This window comes from Pseudophryne corroboree, chromosome 3, assembly GCF_028390025.1.
Source record: "Pseudophryne corroboree isolate aPseCor3 chromosome 3, aPseCor3.hap2, whole genome shotgun sequence".
Classification (NCBI taxonomy): domain Eukaryota; kingdom Metazoa; phylum Chordata; class Amphibia; order Anura; family Myobatrachidae; genus Pseudophryne; species Pseudophryne corroboree.
Genome location: NC_086446.1, coordinates 114376137 through 114389788, shown reverse-complemented (window position 1 = coordinate 114389788; position 13652 = coordinate 114376137). Strand labels below are relative to the sequence as shown.

At 41.7% G+C, this 13652-nt stretch overlaps 59 non-coding genes and 1 pseudogene across 59 annotated transcripts; all 60 read left to right on the top strand.

Moving 5' to 3' along the window:
* The first annotated feature begins 94 nt into the window (after nt 1-94).
* Nucleotides 95-213, top strand: LOC135070251 (5S ribosomal RNA). Its single transcript, XR_010256422.1, has one exon. It is a non-coding gene; the product is annotated as a 5S ribosomal RNA (ribosomal RNA).
* Nucleotides 214-320: 107 nt separating this feature from the next.
* On the top strand, nt 321-439 carry LOC135063422 (5S ribosomal RNA). Its single transcript, XR_010249754.1, has one exon. It is a non-coding gene; the product is annotated as a 5S ribosomal RNA (ribosomal RNA).
* A 107-nt stretch (nt 440-546) lies between these two features.
* Nucleotides 547-665, top strand: LOC135063496 (5S ribosomal RNA). The gene has a single exon (XR_010249825.1). It is a non-coding gene; the product is annotated as a 5S ribosomal RNA (ribosomal RNA).
* Nucleotides 666-772: 107 nt separating this feature from the next.
* On the top strand, nt 773-891 carry LOC135070250 (5S ribosomal RNA). The gene has a single exon (XR_010256421.1). It is a non-coding gene; the product is annotated as a 5S ribosomal RNA (ribosomal RNA).
* A 107-nt stretch (nt 892-998) lies between these two features.
* On the top strand, nt 999-1117 carry LOC135065300 (5S ribosomal RNA). The gene has a single exon (XR_010251582.1). It is a non-coding gene; the product is annotated as a 5S ribosomal RNA (ribosomal RNA).
* A 107-nt stretch (nt 1118-1224) lies between these two features.
* LOC135063495 (5S ribosomal RNA) lies at nt 1225-1343 on the top strand. The gene has a single exon (XR_010249824.1). It is a non-coding gene; the product is annotated as a 5S ribosomal RNA (ribosomal RNA).
* Nucleotides 1344-1450: 107 nt separating this feature from the next.
* On the top strand, nt 1451-1569 carry LOC135065749 (5S ribosomal RNA). Its single transcript, XR_010252022.1, has one exon. It is a non-coding gene; the product is annotated as a 5S ribosomal RNA (ribosomal RNA).
* A 107-nt stretch (nt 1570-1676) lies between these two features.
* On the top strand, nt 1677-1795 carry LOC135060811 (5S ribosomal RNA). The gene has a single exon (XR_010247205.1). It is a non-coding gene; the product is annotated as a 5S ribosomal RNA (ribosomal RNA).
* A 107-nt stretch (nt 1796-1902) lies between these two features.
* Nucleotides 1903-2021, top strand: LOC134886982 (5S ribosomal RNA). The gene has a single exon (XR_010170982.1). It is a non-coding gene; the product is annotated as a 5S ribosomal RNA (ribosomal RNA).
* A 107-nt stretch (nt 2022-2128) lies between these two features.
* Nucleotides 2129-2247, top strand: LOC135066739 (5S ribosomal RNA). Its single transcript, XR_010252980.1, has one exon. It is a non-coding gene; the product is annotated as a 5S ribosomal RNA (ribosomal RNA).
* A 107-nt stretch (nt 2248-2354) lies between these two features.
* On the top strand, nt 2355-2473 carry LOC135067104 (5S ribosomal RNA). Its single transcript, XR_010253329.1, has one exon. It is a non-coding gene; the product is annotated as a 5S ribosomal RNA (ribosomal RNA).
* A 107-nt stretch (nt 2474-2580) lies between these two features.
* LOC135062818 (5S ribosomal RNA) lies at nt 2581-2699 on the top strand. The gene has a single exon (XR_010249161.1). It is a non-coding gene; the product is annotated as a 5S ribosomal RNA (ribosomal RNA).
* A 107-nt stretch (nt 2700-2806) lies between these two features.
* Nucleotides 2807-2925, top strand: LOC134884513 (5S ribosomal RNA). Its single transcript, XR_010168657.1, has one exon. It is a non-coding gene; the product is annotated as a 5S ribosomal RNA (ribosomal RNA).
* A 107-nt stretch (nt 2926-3032) lies between these two features.
* LOC134886970 (5S ribosomal RNA) lies at nt 3033-3151 on the top strand. Its single transcript, XR_010170981.1, has one exon. It is a non-coding gene; the product is annotated as a 5S ribosomal RNA (ribosomal RNA).
* A 107-nt stretch (nt 3152-3258) lies between these two features.
* Nucleotides 3259-3377, top strand: LOC135067952 (5S ribosomal RNA). The gene has a single exon (XR_010254159.1). It is a non-coding gene; the product is annotated as a 5S ribosomal RNA (ribosomal RNA).
* A 107-nt stretch (nt 3378-3484) lies between these two features.
* LOC134886959 (5S ribosomal RNA) lies at nt 3485-3603 on the top strand. The gene has a single exon (XR_010170980.1). It is a non-coding gene; the product is annotated as a 5S ribosomal RNA (ribosomal RNA).
* Nucleotides 3604-3710: 107 nt separating this feature from the next.
* On the top strand, nt 3711-3829 carry LOC135067209 (5S ribosomal RNA). Its single transcript, XR_010253431.1, has one exon. It is a non-coding gene; the product is annotated as a 5S ribosomal RNA (ribosomal RNA).
* A 107-nt stretch (nt 3830-3936) lies between these two features.
* On the top strand, nt 3937-4055 carry LOC135068884 (5S ribosomal RNA). Its single transcript, XR_010255075.1, has one exon. It is a non-coding gene; the product is annotated as a 5S ribosomal RNA (ribosomal RNA).
* A 107-nt stretch (nt 4056-4162) lies between these two features.
* Nucleotides 4163-4281, top strand: LOC134886948 (5S ribosomal RNA). The gene has a single exon (XR_010170979.1). It is a non-coding gene; the product is annotated as a 5S ribosomal RNA (ribosomal RNA).
* Nucleotides 4282-4388: 107 nt separating this feature from the next.
* Nucleotides 4389-4507, top strand: LOC134886937 (5S ribosomal RNA). Its single transcript, XR_010170977.1, has one exon. It is a non-coding gene; the product is annotated as a 5S ribosomal RNA (ribosomal RNA).
* A 107-nt stretch (nt 4508-4614) lies between these two features.
* On the top strand, nt 4615-4733 carry LOC135060810 (5S ribosomal RNA). Its single transcript, XR_010247204.1, has one exon. It is a non-coding gene; the product is annotated as a 5S ribosomal RNA (ribosomal RNA).
* Nucleotides 4734-4840: 107 nt separating this feature from the next.
* On the top strand, nt 4841-4959 carry LOC135069040 (5S ribosomal RNA). Its single transcript, XR_010255232.1, has one exon. It is a non-coding gene; the product is annotated as a 5S ribosomal RNA (ribosomal RNA).
* Nucleotides 4960-5066: 107 nt separating this feature from the next.
* Nucleotides 5067-5185, top strand: LOC135060477 (5S ribosomal RNA). Its single transcript, XR_010246870.1, has one exon. It is a non-coding gene; the product is annotated as a 5S ribosomal RNA (ribosomal RNA).
* A 107-nt stretch (nt 5186-5292) lies between these two features.
* On the top strand, nt 5293-5411 carry LOC135061177 (5S ribosomal RNA). The gene has a single exon (XR_010247567.1). It is a non-coding gene; the product is annotated as a 5S ribosomal RNA (ribosomal RNA).
* A 107-nt stretch (nt 5412-5518) lies between these two features.
* On the top strand, nt 5519-5637 carry LOC135060714 (5S ribosomal RNA). The gene has a single exon (XR_010247106.1). It is a non-coding gene; the product is annotated as a 5S ribosomal RNA (ribosomal RNA).
* A 107-nt stretch (nt 5638-5744) lies between these two features.
* On the top strand, nt 5745-5863 carry LOC134886926 (5S ribosomal RNA). The gene has a single exon (XR_010170976.1). It is a non-coding gene; the product is annotated as a 5S ribosomal RNA (ribosomal RNA).
* Nucleotides 5864-5971: 108 nt separating this feature from the next.
* On the top strand, nt 5972-6090 carry LOC134886915 (5S ribosomal RNA). Its single transcript, XR_010170975.1, has one exon. It is a non-coding gene; the product is annotated as a 5S ribosomal RNA (ribosomal RNA).
* Nucleotides 6091-6214: 124 nt separating this feature from the next.
* LOC135060702 (5S ribosomal RNA) lies at nt 6215-6333 on the top strand. The gene has a single exon (XR_010247095.1). It is a non-coding gene; the product is annotated as a 5S ribosomal RNA (ribosomal RNA).
* A 107-nt stretch (nt 6334-6440) lies between these two features.
* Nucleotides 6441-6559, top strand: LOC134886904 (5S ribosomal RNA). The gene has a single exon (XR_010170974.1). It is a non-coding gene; the product is annotated as a 5S ribosomal RNA (ribosomal RNA).
* Nucleotides 6560-6666: 107 nt separating this feature from the next.
* Nucleotides 6667-6785, top strand: LOC135061017 (5S ribosomal RNA). Its single transcript, XR_010247410.1, has one exon. It is a non-coding gene; the product is annotated as a 5S ribosomal RNA (ribosomal RNA).
* Nucleotides 6786-6892: 107 nt separating this feature from the next.
* On the top strand, nt 6893-7011 carry LOC134886893 (5S ribosomal RNA). The gene has a single exon (XR_010170969.1). It is a non-coding gene; the product is annotated as a 5S ribosomal RNA (ribosomal RNA).
* Nucleotides 7012-7118: 107 nt separating this feature from the next.
* On the top strand, nt 7119-7237 carry LOC134886880 (5S ribosomal RNA). The gene has a single exon (XR_010170956.1). It is a non-coding gene; the product is annotated as a 5S ribosomal RNA (ribosomal RNA).
* Nucleotides 7238-7344: 107 nt separating this feature from the next.
* On the top strand, nt 7345-7463 carry LOC134886869 (5S ribosomal RNA). The gene has a single exon (XR_010170945.1). It is a non-coding gene; the product is annotated as a 5S ribosomal RNA (ribosomal RNA).
* A 107-nt stretch (nt 7464-7570) lies between these two features.
* Nucleotides 7571-7689, top strand: LOC134901055 (5S ribosomal RNA). Its single transcript, XR_010174552.1, has one exon. It is a non-coding gene; the product is annotated as a 5S ribosomal RNA (ribosomal RNA).
* Nucleotides 7690-7796: 107 nt separating this feature from the next.
* Nucleotides 7797-7915, top strand: LOC135060690 (5S ribosomal RNA). The gene has a single exon (XR_010247084.1). It is a non-coding gene; the product is annotated as a 5S ribosomal RNA (ribosomal RNA).
* Nucleotides 7916-8022: 107 nt separating this feature from the next.
* On the top strand, nt 8023-8141 carry LOC135068431 (5S ribosomal RNA). The gene has a single exon (XR_010254633.1). It is a non-coding gene; the product is annotated as a 5S ribosomal RNA (ribosomal RNA).
* Nucleotides 8142-8248: 107 nt separating this feature from the next.
* On the top strand, nt 8249-8367 carry LOC134889744 (5S ribosomal RNA; annotated as a pseudogene).
* A 107-nt stretch (nt 8368-8474) lies between these two features.
* On the top strand, nt 8475-8593 carry LOC134886857 (5S ribosomal RNA). Its single transcript, XR_010170934.1, has one exon. It is a non-coding gene; the product is annotated as a 5S ribosomal RNA (ribosomal RNA).
* Nucleotides 8594-8700: 107 nt separating this feature from the next.
* Nucleotides 8701-8819, top strand: LOC135062817 (5S ribosomal RNA). Its single transcript, XR_010249160.1, has one exon. It is a non-coding gene; the product is annotated as a 5S ribosomal RNA (ribosomal RNA).
* A 107-nt stretch (nt 8820-8926) lies between these two features.
* LOC134902152 (5S ribosomal RNA) lies at nt 8927-9045 on the top strand. The gene has a single exon (XR_010175624.1). It is a non-coding gene; the product is annotated as a 5S ribosomal RNA (ribosomal RNA).
* Nucleotides 9046-9152: 107 nt separating this feature from the next.
* On the top strand, nt 9153-9271 carry LOC135061843 (5S ribosomal RNA). The gene has a single exon (XR_010248211.1). It is a non-coding gene; the product is annotated as a 5S ribosomal RNA (ribosomal RNA).
* Nucleotides 9272-9378: 107 nt separating this feature from the next.
* LOC134886845 (5S ribosomal RNA) lies at nt 9379-9497 on the top strand. Its single transcript, XR_010170923.1, has one exon. It is a non-coding gene; the product is annotated as a 5S ribosomal RNA (ribosomal RNA).
* Nucleotides 9498-9604: 107 nt separating this feature from the next.
* LOC134886834 (5S ribosomal RNA) lies at nt 9605-9723 on the top strand. Its single transcript, XR_010170909.1, has one exon. It is a non-coding gene; the product is annotated as a 5S ribosomal RNA (ribosomal RNA).
* A 107-nt stretch (nt 9724-9830) lies between these two features.
* LOC134885678 (5S ribosomal RNA) lies at nt 9831-9949 on the top strand. Its single transcript, XR_010169788.1, has one exon. It is a non-coding gene; the product is annotated as a 5S ribosomal RNA (ribosomal RNA).
* A 107-nt stretch (nt 9950-10056) lies between these two features.
* On the top strand, nt 10057-10175 carry LOC134900571 (5S ribosomal RNA). The gene has a single exon (XR_010174083.1). It is a non-coding gene; the product is annotated as a 5S ribosomal RNA (ribosomal RNA).
* Nucleotides 10176-10282: 107 nt separating this feature from the next.
* LOC135063686 (5S ribosomal RNA) lies at nt 10283-10401 on the top strand. Its single transcript, XR_010250011.1, has one exon. It is a non-coding gene; the product is annotated as a 5S ribosomal RNA (ribosomal RNA).
* A 107-nt stretch (nt 10402-10508) lies between these two features.
* Nucleotides 10509-10627, top strand: LOC134886631 (5S ribosomal RNA). Its single transcript, XR_010170711.1, has one exon. It is a non-coding gene; the product is annotated as a 5S ribosomal RNA (ribosomal RNA).
* Nucleotides 10628-10734: 107 nt separating this feature from the next.
* On the top strand, nt 10735-10853 carry LOC134886822 (5S ribosomal RNA). The gene has a single exon (XR_010170897.1). It is a non-coding gene; the product is annotated as a 5S ribosomal RNA (ribosomal RNA).
* A 107-nt stretch (nt 10854-10960) lies between these two features.
* LOC135062816 (5S ribosomal RNA) lies at nt 10961-11079 on the top strand. The gene has a single exon (XR_010249159.1). It is a non-coding gene; the product is annotated as a 5S ribosomal RNA (ribosomal RNA).
* Nucleotides 11080-11186: 107 nt separating this feature from the next.
* On the top strand, nt 11187-11305 carry LOC134902151 (5S ribosomal RNA). Its single transcript, XR_010175623.1, has one exon. It is a non-coding gene; the product is annotated as a 5S ribosomal RNA (ribosomal RNA).
* Nucleotides 11306-11412: 107 nt separating this feature from the next.
* LOC135065420 (5S ribosomal RNA) lies at nt 11413-11531 on the top strand. Its single transcript, XR_010251704.1, has one exon. It is a non-coding gene; the product is annotated as a 5S ribosomal RNA (ribosomal RNA).
* Nucleotides 11532-11638: 107 nt separating this feature from the next.
* Nucleotides 11639-11757, top strand: LOC134886811 (5S ribosomal RNA). The gene has a single exon (XR_010170884.1). It is a non-coding gene; the product is annotated as a 5S ribosomal RNA (ribosomal RNA).
* Nucleotides 11758-11864: 107 nt separating this feature from the next.
* On the top strand, nt 11865-11983 carry LOC134886799 (5S ribosomal RNA). The gene has a single exon (XR_010170873.1). It is a non-coding gene; the product is annotated as a 5S ribosomal RNA (ribosomal RNA).
* Nucleotides 11984-12090: 107 nt separating this feature from the next.
* Nucleotides 12091-12209, top strand: LOC134885677 (5S ribosomal RNA). The gene has a single exon (XR_010169787.1). It is a non-coding gene; the product is annotated as a 5S ribosomal RNA (ribosomal RNA).
* A 107-nt stretch (nt 12210-12316) lies between these two features.
* On the top strand, nt 12317-12435 carry LOC135061288 (5S ribosomal RNA). Its single transcript, XR_010247674.1, has one exon. It is a non-coding gene; the product is annotated as a 5S ribosomal RNA (ribosomal RNA).
* A 107-nt stretch (nt 12436-12542) lies between these two features.
* Nucleotides 12543-12661, top strand: LOC134901369 (5S ribosomal RNA). Its single transcript, XR_010174859.1, has one exon. It is a non-coding gene; the product is annotated as a 5S ribosomal RNA (ribosomal RNA).
* Nucleotides 12662-12768: 107 nt separating this feature from the next.
* Nucleotides 12769-12887, top strand: LOC134886788 (5S ribosomal RNA). Its single transcript, XR_010170862.1, has one exon. It is a non-coding gene; the product is annotated as a 5S ribosomal RNA (ribosomal RNA).
* Nucleotides 12888-12994: 107 nt separating this feature from the next.
* Nucleotides 12995-13113, top strand: LOC135060717 (5S ribosomal RNA). The gene has a single exon (XR_010247109.1). It is a non-coding gene; the product is annotated as a 5S ribosomal RNA (ribosomal RNA).
* A 106-nt stretch (nt 13114-13219) lies between these two features.
* On the top strand, nt 13220-13338 carry LOC134886776 (5S ribosomal RNA). Its single transcript, XR_010170851.1, has one exon. It is a non-coding gene; the product is annotated as a 5S ribosomal RNA (ribosomal RNA).
* Nucleotides 13339-13445: 107 nt separating this feature from the next.
* On the top strand, nt 13446-13564 carry LOC135069985 (5S ribosomal RNA). Its single transcript, XR_010256162.1, has one exon. It is a non-coding gene; the product is annotated as a 5S ribosomal RNA (ribosomal RNA).
* The last annotated feature ends 88 nt before the right edge of the window (nt 13565-13652 follow it).

Genomic DNA, 13652 nt, shown 5'->3' with positions numbered 1-13652 from the left:
AACACCGTTCTGTTGATGCATTCCATTTTCAAGCGTATTCATTTATGAACCAGTAGTTAGAAGTAGAAAAGTTCTAACAGAAACCACAAAGCTCATCTACAGCAACACCACACTGGATATGCCCAATCTCATCTGATCTTGGAAGCTAAGCAGTGTTGGGCCTGGTTAGTACTTGGATGGGACACCACCTGGGAATACAAGGTGCTGTAGATATTTTTATACTGCCAACACCGTTCTGTTGATGCATTCCATTTTCAAGCGTATTCATTTATGAACCAGTAGTTAGAAGTAGAAAAGTTCTAACAGAAACCACAAAGTTCATCTACAGCCACACCACACTGGATACGCCCAATCTCATCTGATCTTGGAAGCTAAGCAGTGTTGGGCCTGGTTAGTACATGGATGGGAGACCACCTGGGAATACAAGGTGCTGTAGATATTTTTATACTGCCAACACCGTTCTGTTGATGCATTCCATTTTCAAATGTATTCATTTATGAACCAGTAGTTAGAAGTAGAAAAGTTCTAACAGAAACCACAAAGCTCATCTACAGCCACACCACACTGGATACGCCCAATCTCATCTGATCTTGGAAGCTAAGCAGTGTTGGGCCTGGTTAGTACTTGGATGGGAGACCACCTGGAAATACAAGGTGCTGTAGATATTTTTATACTGCCAACACCGTTCTGTTGATGCATTCCATTTTCAAGCGTATTCATTTATGAACCAGTAGTTAGAAGTAGAAAAGTTCTAACAGAAACCACAAAGCTCATCTACAGCAACACCACACTGGATATGCCCAATCTCATCTGATCTTGGAAGCTAAGCAGTGTTGGGCCTGGTTAGTACTTGGATGGGACACCACCTGGGAATACAAGGTGCTGTAGATATTTTTATACTGCCAACACCGTTCTGTTGATGCATTCCATTTTCAAGCGTATTCATTTATGAACCAGTAGTTAGAAGTAGAAAAGTTCTAACAGAAACCACAAAGTTCATCTACAGCCACACCACACTGGATACGCCCAATCTCATCTGATCTTGGAAGCTAAGCAGTGTTGGGCCTGGTTAGTGCTTGGATGGGAGACCACCTGGGAATACAAGGTGCTGTAGATATTTTTATACTGCCAACACCGTTCTGTTGATGCATTCCATTTTCAAATGTATTCATTTATGAACCAGTAGTTAGAAGTAGAAAAGTTCTAACAGAAACCACAAAGCTCATCTACAGCCACACCACACTGGATACGCCCAATCTCATCTGATCTTGGAAGCTAAGCAGTGTTGGGCCTGGTTAGTACTTGGATGGGAGACCACCTGGAAATACAAGGTGCTGTAGATATTTTTATACTGCCAACACCGTTCTGTTGATGCATTCCATTTTCAAACGTATTCATTTATGAACCAGTAGTTAGAAGTAGAAAAGTTCTAACAGAAACCACAAAGCTCATCTACAGCCACACCACACTGGATATGCCCAATCTCATCTGATCTTGGAAGCTAAGCAGTGTTGGGCCTGGTTAGTACTTGGATGGGACACCACCTGGGAATACAAGGTGCTGTAGATATTTTTATACTGCCAACACCGTTCTGTTGATGCATTCCATTTTCAAACGTATTCATTTATGAACCAGTAGTTAGAAGTAGAAAAGTTCTAACAGAAACCACAAAGCTCATCTACAGCCACACCACACTGGATACGCCCAATCTCATCTGATCTTGGAAGCTAAGCAGTGTTGGGCCTGGTTAGTACTTGGATGGGACACCACCTGGGAATACAAGGTGCTGTAGATATTTTTATACTGCCAACACCGTTCTGTTGATGCATTCCATTTTCAAACGTATTCATTTATGAACCAGTAGTTAGAAGTAGAAAAGTTCTAACAGAAACCATAAAGCTCATCTACAGCCACACCACACTGGATACGCCCAATCTCATCTGATCTTGGAAGCTAAGCAGTGTTGGGCCTGGTTAGTACTTGGATGGGAGACCACCTGGGAATACAAGGTGCTGTAGATATTTTTATACTGCCAACACCGTTCTGTTGATGCATTCAATTTTCAAATGTATTCATTTATGAACCAGTAGTTAGAAGTAGAAAAGTTCAAACAGAAACCACAAAGTTCATCTACAGCCACAGCACACTGAATACGCCCAATCTCATCTGATCTTGGAAGCTAAGCAGTGTTGGGCCTGGTTAGTACTTGGATGGGAGACCACCTGGGAATACAAGGTGCTGTAGATATTTTTATACTGCCAACACCGTTCTGTTGATGCATTCCATTTTCAAACGTATTCATTTATGAACCAGTAGTTAGAAGTAGAAAAGTTCTAACAGAAACCATAAAGCTCATCTACAGCCACACCACACTGGATACGCCCAATCTCATCTGATCTTGGAAGCTAAGCAGTGTTTGGCCTGGTTAGTACTTGGATGGGAGACCACCTGGGAATACAAGGTGCTGTAGATAATTTTATACTGCCAACACCGTTCTGTTGATGCATTCCATTTTAAAACGTTTTCATTTATGAACCAGTAGTTAGAAGTAGAAAAGTTCTAACAGAAACCACAAAGTTCATCTACAGCCACACCACACTGGATACGCCCAATCTCATCTGATTTTGGAAGCTAAGCAGTGTTGGGCCTGGTTAGTACTTGGATGGGAGACCACCTGGGAATACAAGGTGCTGTAGATATTTTTATACTGCCAACACTGTTCTGTTGATGCATTCCATTTTCAAACGTATTCATTTATGAACCAGTAGTTAGAAGTAGAAAAGTTCTAACAAAAACCACAAAGCTCATCTACAGCCACACCACACTGGATACGCCCAATCTCATCTGATCTTGGAAGCTAAGCAGTGTTGGGCCTGGTTAGTACTTGGATGGGAGACCACCTGGGAATACAAGGATCTGTAGATATTTTTATACTACCAACACCGTTCTGTTGATGCATTCCATTTTTAAACGTATTCGTTTATGAACCAGTAGTTAGAAGTAGAAAAGTTCTAACAGAAACCATAAAGCTCATCTACAGCCACACCACACTGGATACGCCCAATCTCATCTGATCTTGGAAGCTAAGCAGTGTTGGGCCTGGTTAGTACTTGGATGGGAGACCACCTGGGAATACAAGGTGCTGTAGATAATTTTATACTGCCAACACCGTTCTGTTGATGCATTCCATTTTAAAACGTATTCATTTATGAACCAGTAGTTAGAAGTAGAAAAGTTCTAACAGAAACCACAAAGTTCATCTACAGCAACACCACACTGGATACGCCCAATCTCATCTGATTTTGGAAGCTAAGCAGTGTTGGGCCTGGTTAGTACTTGGATGGGAGACCACCTGGGAATACAAGGTGCTGTAGATATTTTTATACTGCCAACACTGTTCTGTTGATGCATTCCATTTTCAAACGTATTCATTTATGAACCAGTAGTTAGAAGTAGAAAAGTTCTAACAAAAACCACAAAGCTCATCTACAGCCACACCACACTGGATACGCCCAATCTCATCTGATCTTGGAAGCTAAGCAGTGTTGGGCCTGGTTAGTACTTGGATGGGAGACCACCTGGGAATACAAGGTGCTGTAGATATTTTTATACTGCCAACACCGTTCTATTGATGCATTCCATTTTCAAATGTATTCATTTATGAACCAGTAGTTAGAAGTAGAAAAGTTCTAACAGAAACCACAAAGCTCATCTACAGCCACACCATACTGGATACGCCCAATCTCATCTGATCTTGGAAGCTAAGCAGTGTTGGGTCTGGTTAGTACTTGGATGGGAGACCACCTGGGAATACAAGGTGCTGTAGATATTTTTATACTGCCAACACCGTTCTGTTGATGCATTCCATTTTCAAATGTATTCATTTATGAACCAGTAGTTAGAAGTAGAAAAGTTCTAACAGAAACCACAAAGCTCATCTACAGCCACACCACACTGGATACGCCCAATCTCATCTGATCTTGGAAGCTAAGCAGTGTTGGGCCTGGTTAGTACTTGGATGGGAGACCACCTGGCAATACAAGGTGCTGTAGATATTTTTATACTGCCAACACCGTTCTGTTGATGCATTCCATTTTCAAACGTATTCATTTATGAACCAGTAGTTAGAAGTAGAAAAGTTCTAACAGAAACCACAAAACTCATCTACAGCCACACCACACTGGATACGCCCAATCTCATCTGATCTTGGAAGCTAAGCAGTGTTGGGCCTGGTTAGTACTTGGATGGGAGACCACCTGGGAATACAAGGTGCTGTAGATAATTTCATACTGCCAACACCGTTCTGTTGATGCATTCCATTTTCAAACGTATTCATTTATGAACCAGTAGTTAGAAGTAGAAAAGTTCTAACAGAAACCATAAAGCTCATCTACAGCCACACCACACTGGATACGCCCAATCTCATCTGATCTTGGAAGCTAAGCAGTGTTGGGCCTGGTTAGTACTTGGATGGGAGACCACCTGGGAATACAAGGTGCTGTAGATATTTTTATACTGCCAACACCGTTCTGTTGATGCATTCCATTTTCAAACGTATTCATTTATGAACCAGTAGTTAGAAGTAGAAAAGTTCTAACAGAAACCACAAAGCTCATCTACAGCCACACCACACTGGATACGCCCAATCTCATCTGATCTTGGAAGCTAAGCAGTGTTGGGCCTGGTTAGTACTTGGATGGGACACCACCTGGGAATACAAGGTGCTGTAGATATTTTTATACTGCCAACACTGTTCTGTTGATGCATTCCATTTTCAAACGTATTCATTTATGAACCAGTAGTTAGAAGTAGAAAAGTTCTAACAGAAACCATAAAGCTCATCTACAGCCACACCACACTGGATACGCCCAATCTCATCTGATCTTGGAAGCTAAGCAGTGTTGGGCCTGTTTAGTACTTGGATGGGAGACCACCTGGGACTACAAGGTGCTGTAGATAATTTTATACTGCCAACACCGTTCTGTTGATGCATTCCATTTTAAAACTTATTCATTTATGAACCAGTAGTTAGAAGTAGAAAAGTTCTAACAGAAACCACAAAGTTCATCTACAGCCACACCACACTGGATACGCCCAATCTCATCTGATCTTGGAAGCTAAGCAGTGTTGGGCCTGGTTAGTAGTTGGATGGGAGACCACCTGGGAATACAAGGTGCTGTAGATTTTTTTATACTGCCAACACCGTTCTGTTGATGCATTCCATTTTCAAACGTATTCATTTATGAACCAGTAGTTAGAAGTAGAAAAGTTCTAACAGAAACCACAAAGCTCTTCTACAGCCACACCACACTGGATACGCCCAATCTCATCTGATCTTGGAAGCTAAGCAGTGTTGGGCCTGGTTAGTACTTGGGTGGGAGACCACCTGGGAATACAAGGTGCTGTAGATATTTTTATACTGCCAACACCGTTCTGTTGATGCATTCAATTTTCAAATGTGTTCATTTATGAAACAGTAGTTAGAAGTAGAAAAGTTCAAACAGAAACCACAAAGCTCATCTACAGCCACACCACACTGAATACGCCCAATCTCATCTGATCTTGGAAGCTAAGCAGTGTTGGGCCTGGTTAGTACTTGGATGGGAGACCACCTGGGAATACAAGGTGCTGTAGATATTTTTATACTACCAACACCGTTCTGTTGATGCATTCCATTTTTAAACGTATTCGTTTATGAACCAGTAGTTAGAAGTAGAAAAGTTCTAACAGAAACCATAAAGCTCATCTACAGCCACACCACACTGGATACGCCCAATCTCATCTGATCTTGGAAGCTAAGCAGTGTTGGGCCTGGTTAGTACTTGGATGGGAGACCACCTGGGAATACAAGGTGCTGTAGATATTTTTATACTGCCAACACCGTTCTGTTGATGCATTCCATTTTCAAACGTATTCATTTATGAACCAGTAGTTAGAAGTAAAATAAGTTCTAACAGAAACCACAAAGCTCATCTACAGCCACACCACACTGGATACGCCCAATCTCATCTGATCTTGGAAGCTAAGCAGTGTTGGGCCTGGTTAGTACTTGGATGGGAGACCACCTGGGAATACAAGGTGCTGTAGATATTTTTATACTGCCAACACCGTTCTGTTGATGCATTCAATTTTCAAATGTATTCATTTATGAACCAGTAGTTAGAAGTAGAAAAGTTCAAACAGAAACCACAAAGCTCATCTACAGACAAAGCTCATCTACAGCCACACCACACTGAATACGCCCAATCTCATCTGATCTTGGAAGCTAAGCAGTGTTGGGCCTGGTTAGTACTTGGATGGGAGACCACCTGGGAATACAAGGTGCTGTAGATATTTTTATACTGCCAACACTGTTCTGTTGATGCATTCCATTTTCAAACGTATTCATTTATGAACCAGTAGTTAGAAGTAGAAAAGTTCTAACAGAAACCACAAAGCTCATCTACAGCCACACCACACTGGATACGCCCAATCTCATCTGATCTTGGAAGCTAAGCAGTGTTGGGCCTGGTTAGTACTTGGATGGGAGACCACCTGGGAATACAAGGTGCTGTAGATATTTTTATACTGCCAACACCGTTCTGTTGATGCATTCCATTTTCAAACGTATTCATTTATGAACCAGTAGTTAGAAGTAGAAAAGTTCTAACAGAAACCACAAAGCTCACCTACAGCCACACCACACTGGATACGCCCAATCTCATCTGATCTTGGAAGCTAAGCAGTGTTGGGCCTGGTTAGTACTTGGATGGGAGACCACCTGGGAATACAAGGTGCTGTAGATAATTTCATACTGCCAACACCGTTCTGTTGATGCATTCCATTTTCAAACGTATTCATTTATGAACCAGTAGTTAGAAGTAGAAAAGTTCTAACAGAAACCATAAAGCTCATCTACAGCCACACCACACTGGATACGCCCAATCTCATCTGATCTTGGAAGCTAAGCAGTGTTGGGCCTGGTTAGTACTTGGATGGGAGACCACCTGGGAATACAAGGTGCTGTAGATAATTTTATACTGCCAACACCGTTCTGTTGATGCATTCCATTTTAAAACTTATTCATTTATGAACCAGTAGTTAGAAGTAGAAAAGTTCTAACAGAAACCACAAAGCTCATCTACAGCCACACCACACTGGATACGCCCAATCTCATCTGATCTTGGAAGCTAAGCAGTGTTGGGCCTGGTTAGTACTTGGATGGGAGACCACCTGGGAATACAAGGTGCTGTAGATATTTTTATACTGCCAACACCGTTCTGTTGATGCATTCCATTTTCAAACGTATTCATTTATGAACCAGTAGTTAGAAGTAGAAAAGTTCTAACAGAAACCACAAAGTTCATCTACAGCCACACCACACTGGATACGCCCAATCTCATCTGATCTTGGAAGCTAAGCAGTGTTGGGCCTGGTTAGTACTTGGATGGGAGACCACCTGGGAATACAAGGTGCTGTAGATATTTTTATACTGCCAACACCGTTCTGTTGATGCATTCCATTTTCAAACGTATTCATTTATGAACCAGTAGTTAGAAGTAGAAAAGTTCTAACAGAAACCACAAAGCTCATCTACAGCCACACCACACTGGATACGCCCAATCTCATCTGATCTTGGAAGCTAAGCAGTGTTGGGCCTGGTTAGTACTTGGGTGGGAGACCACCTGGGAATACAAGGTGCTGTAGATATTTTTATACTGCCAACACCCTTCTGTTGATGCATTCAATTTTCAAATGTGTTCATTTATGAACCAGTAGTTAGAAGTAGAAAAGTTCAAACAGAAACTACAAAGCTCATCTACAGCCACACCACACTGAATACGCCCAATCTCATCTGATCTTGGAAGCTAAGCAGTGTTGGGCCTGGTTAGTACTTGGATGGGAGACCACCTGGGAATACAAGGTGCTGTAGATATTTTTATACTGCCAACACCGTTCTGTTGATGCATTCCATTTTTAAACGTATTCGTTTATGAACCAGTAGTTAGAAGTAGAAAAGTTCTAACAGAAACCATAAAGCTCATCTACAGCCACACCACACTGGATACGCCCAATCTCATCTGATCTTGGAAGCTAAGCAGTGTTGGGCCTGGTTAGCACTTGGATGGGAGACCACCTGGGAATACAAGGTGCTGTAGATATTTTTATACTGCCAACACCGTTCTGTTGATGCATTCAATTTTCAAATGTATTCATTTATGAACCAGTAGTTAGAAGTAGAAAAGTTCATACAGAAACCACAAAGCTCATCTACAGCCACACCACACTGAATACGCCCAATCTCATCTGATTTTGTAAGCTAAGCAGTGTTGGGCCTGCTTAGTACTTGGATGGGAGACCACCTGGGAATACAAGGTGCTGTAGATATTTTTATACTGCCAACACCGTTCTGTTGATGCATTCCATTTTCAAACGTATTCATTTATGAACCAGTAGTTAGAAGTAGAAAAGTTCTAACAGAAACCATAAAGCTCATCTACAGCCACACCACACTGGATACGCCCAATCTCATCTGATCTTGGAAGCTAAGCAGTGTTGGGCCTGGTTAGTACTTGGATGGGAGACCACCTGGGAATACAAGGTGCTGTAGATAATTTTATACTGCCAACACCGTTCTGTTGATGCATTCCATTTTAAAACGTATTCATTTATGAACCAGTAGTTAGAAGTAGAAAAGTTCTAACAGAAACCACAAAGTTCATCTACAGCCACACCACACTGGATACGCCCAATCTCATCTGATTTTGGAAGCTAAGCAGTGTTGGGCCTGGTTAGTACTTGGATGGGAGACCACCTGGGAATACAAGGTGCTGTAGATATTTTTATACTGCCAACACTGTTCTGTTGATGCATTCCATTTTCAAACGTATTCATTTATGAACCAGTAGTTAGAAGTAGAAAAGTTCTAACAGAAACCACAAAGCTCATTTACAGCCACACCACACTGGATACGCCCAATCTCATCTGATCTTGGAAGCTAAGCAGTGTTGGGCCTGGTTAGTACTTGGATGGGAGACCACCTGGGAATACAAGGTGCTGTAGATATTTTTATACTGCCAACACCGTTCTGTTGATGCATTCCATTTTCAAATGTATTCATTTATGAACCAGTAGTTAGAAGTAGAAAAGTTCTAACAGAAACCACAAAGCTCCTCTACAGCCACACCACACTGGATACGCCCAATCTCATCTGATCTTGGAAGCTAAGCAGTGTTGGGCCTGGTTAGTACTTGGATGGGAGACCACCTGGGAATACAAGGTGCTGTAGATATTTTTATACTGCCAACACCGTTCTGTTGATGCATTCCATTTTCAAACGTATTCATTTATGAACCAGTAGTTAGAAGTAGAAAAGTTCTAACAGAAACCACAAAGCTCATCTACAGCCACACCACACTGGATACGCCCAATCTCATCTGATCTTGGAAGCTAAGCAGTGTTGGGCCTGGTTAGTACTTGGATGGGAGACCACCTGGGAATACAAGGTGCTGTAGATATTTTTATACTGCCAACACTGTTCTGTTGATGCATTCCATTTTCAAACGTATTCATTTATGAACCAGTAGTTAGAAGTAGAAAAGTTCTAACAGAAACCACAAAGCTCATCTACAGCCACACCACACTGGATACGCCCAATCTCATCTGATCTTGGAAGCTAAGCAGTGTTGGGCCTGGTTAGTACTTGGATGGGAGACCACCTGGGAATACAAGGTGCTGTAGATATTTTTATACTGCCAACACCGTTCTGTTGATGCATTCAATTTTCAAATGTATTCATTTATGAACCAGTAGTTAGAAGTAGAAAAGTTCAAACAGAAACCACAAAGCTCATCTACAGCCACACCACACTGAATACGCCCAATCTCATCTGATTTTGTAAGCTAAGCAGTGTTGGGCCTGGTTAGTACTTGGATGGGAGACCACCTGGGAATACAAGGTGCTGTAGATATTTTTATACTACCAACACCGTTCTGTTGATGCATTCCATTTTTAAACGTATTCGTTTATGAACCAGTAGTTAGAAGTAGAAAAGTTCTAACAGAAACCATAAAGCTCATCTACAGCCACACCACACTGGATACGCCCAATCTCATCTGATCTTGGAAGCTAAGCAGTGTTGGGCCTGGTTAGTACTTGGATGGGAAACCACCTGGGAATACTAGGTGCTGTAGATATTTTTATACTACCAACACCGTTCTGTTGATGCATTCCATTTTCAAACGTATTCATTTATGAACCAGTAGTTAGAAGTAGAAAAGTTCTAACAGAAACCATAAAGCTCATCTACAGCCACACCACACTGGATACGCCCAATCTCATCTGATCTTGGAAGCTAAGCAGTGTTGGGCCTGGTTAGTACTTGGATAGGAGACCACCTGGGAATACAAGGTGCTGTAGATATTTTTATACTGCCAACACCGTTCTGTTGATGCATTCAATTTTCAAATGTATTCATTTATGAACCAGTAGTTAGAAGTAGAAAAGTTCAAACAGAAACCACAAAGCTCATCTACAGCCACACCACACTGAATACGCCCAATCTCATCTGATTTTGTAAGCTAAGCAGTGTTGGGCCTGGTTAGTACTTGGATGGGAGACCACCTGGGAACACAAGGTGCTGTAGATATTTTTATACTGCCAACACCGTTCTGTTGATGCATTCCATTTTCAAACGTATTCATTTATGAACCAGTAGTTAGAAGTAGAAAAGTTCTAACAGAAACCATAAAGCTCATCTACAGCCACACCACACTGGATACGCCCAATCTCATCTGATCTTGGAAGCTAAGCAGTGTTGGGCCTGGTTAGTACTTGGATGGGAGACCACCTGGGAATACAAGGTGCTGTAGATAATTTTATACTGCCAACACCGTTCTGTTGATGCATTCCATTTTAAAACGTATTCATTTATGAACCAGTAGTTAGAAGTAGAAAAGTTCTAACAGAAACCACAAAGTTCATCTACAGCCACACCACACTGGATACGCCCAATCTCATCTGATTTTGGAAGCTAAGCAGTGTTGGGCCTGGTTAGTACTTGGATGGGAGACCACCTGGGAATACAAGGTGCTGTAGATATTTTTATACTGCCAACACTGTTCTGTTGATGCATTCCATTTTCAAACGTATTCATTTATGAACCAGTAGTTAGAAGTAGAAAAGTTCTAACAGAAACCACAAAGCTCATTTACAGCCACACCACACTGGATACGCCCAATCTCATCTGATCTTGGAAGCTAAGCAGTGTTGGGCCTGGTTAGTACTTGGATGGGAGACCACCTGGGAATACAAGGTGCTGTAGATATTTTTATACTGCCAACACCGTTCTGTTGATGCATTCCATTTTCAAATGTATTCATTTATGAACCAGTAGTTAGAAGTAGAAAAGTTCTAACAGAAACCACAAAGCTCATCTACAGCCACACCACACTGGATACGCCCAATCTCATCTGATCTTGGAAGCTAAGCAGTGTTGGGCCTGGTTAGTACTTGGATGGGAGACCACCTGGGAATACAAGATGCTGTAGATATTTTTATACTGCCAACACCGTTCTGTTGATGCATTCCATTTTCAAACGTATTCATTTATGAACCAGTAGTTAGAAGTAGAAAAGTTCTAACAGAAACCACAAAGCTCATCTACAGCCACACCACACTGGATACGCCCAATCTCATCTGATCTTGGAAGCTAAGCAGTGTTGGGCCTGGTTAGTACTTGGATGGGAGACCACCTGGGAATACAAGGTGCTGTAGATATTTTTATACTGCCAACACTGTTCTGTTGATGCATTCCATTTTCAAACGTATTCATTTATGAACCAGTAGTTAGAAGTAGAAAAGTTCTAACAGAAACCACAAAGCTCATCTACAGCCACACCACACTGGATACGCCCAATCTCATCTGATCTTGGAAGCTAAGCAGTGTTGGGCCTGGTTAGTACTTGGATGGGAGACCACCTGGGAATACAAGGTGCTGTAGATATTTTTATACTGCCAACACCGTTCTGTTGATGCATTCAATTTTCAAATGTATTCATTTATGAACCAGTAGTTAGAAGTAGAAAAGTTCAAACAGAAACCACAAAGCTCATCTACAGCCACACCACACTGAATACGCCCAATCTCATCTGATTTTGTAAGCTAAGCAGTGTTGGGCCTGGTTAGTACTTGGATGGGAGACCACCTGGGAATACAAGGTGCTGTAGATATTTTTATACTACCAACACCGTTCTGTTGATGCATTCCATTTTTAAACGTATTCGTTTATGAACCAGTAGTTAGAAGTAGAAAAGTTCTAACAGAAACCATAAAGCTCATCTACAGCCACACCACACTGGATACGCCCAATCTCATCTGATCTTGGAAGCTAAGCAGTGTTGGGCCTGGTTAGTACTTGGATGGGAGACCACCGGGGAATACAAGGTGCTGTAGATAATTTTATACTGCCAACACCGTTCTGTTGATGCATTCCATTTTAAAACGTATTCATTTATGAACCAGTAGTTAGAAGTAGAAAAGTTCTAACAGAAACCACAAAGTTCATCTACAGCCATACCACACTGGATACGCCCAATCTCATCTGATTTTGGAAGCTAAGCAGTGTTGGGCCTGGTTAGTACTTGGATGGGAGACCACCTGGGAATACAAGGTGCTGTAGATATTTTTATACTGCCAACACTGTTCTGTTGATGCATTCCATTTTCAAACGTATTCATTTATGAACCAGTAGTTAGAAGTAGAAAAGTTCTAACAGAAACCACAAAGCTCATCTACAGCCACACCACACTGGATACGCCCAATCTCATCTGATCTTGGAAGCTAAGCAGTGTTGGGCCTGGTTAGTACTTGGATGGGAGACCACCTGGGAATACAAGGTGCTGTAGATATTTTTATACTGCCAACACCGTTCTGTTGATGCATTCCATTTTCAAATGTATTCATTTATGAACCAGTAGTTAGAAGTAGAAAAGTTCAAACAGAAACCGCAAAGCTCATCTACAGCCACACTACACTGGATACGCCCAATCTCATCTGATCTTGGAAGCTAAGCAGTGTTGGGCCTGGTTAGTACTTGGATGGGAGACCACCTGGGAATACAAGGTGCTGTAGATATTTTTATACTACCAACACCTTCTGTTGATGCATTCCATTTTTAAACGTATTCGTTTATGAACCAGTAGTTAGAAGTAGAAAAGTTCTAACAGAAACCATAAAGCTCATCTACAGCCACACCACACTGGATACGCCCAATCTCATCTGATCTTGGAAGCTAAGCAGTGTTGGGCCTGGTTAGTACTTGGATGGGAGACCACCTGGGAATACAAGGTGCTGTAGATAATTTTATACTGCCAACACCGTTCTGTTGATGCATTCCATTTTAAAACGTATTCATTTATGAACCAGTAGTTAGAAGTAGAAAAGTTCTAACAGAAACCACAAAGTTCATCGACAGCCACACCACACTGGATACGCCCAATCTCATCTGATTTTGGAAGCTAAGCAGTGTTGGGCCTGGTTAGTACTTGGATGGGAGACCACCTGGGAATACAAGGTGCTGTAGATATTTTTATACTGCCAACACTGTTCTGTTGATGCATTCCATTTTCAAACGTATTCATTTATGAACCAGTAGTTAGAAGTAGAAAAGTTCT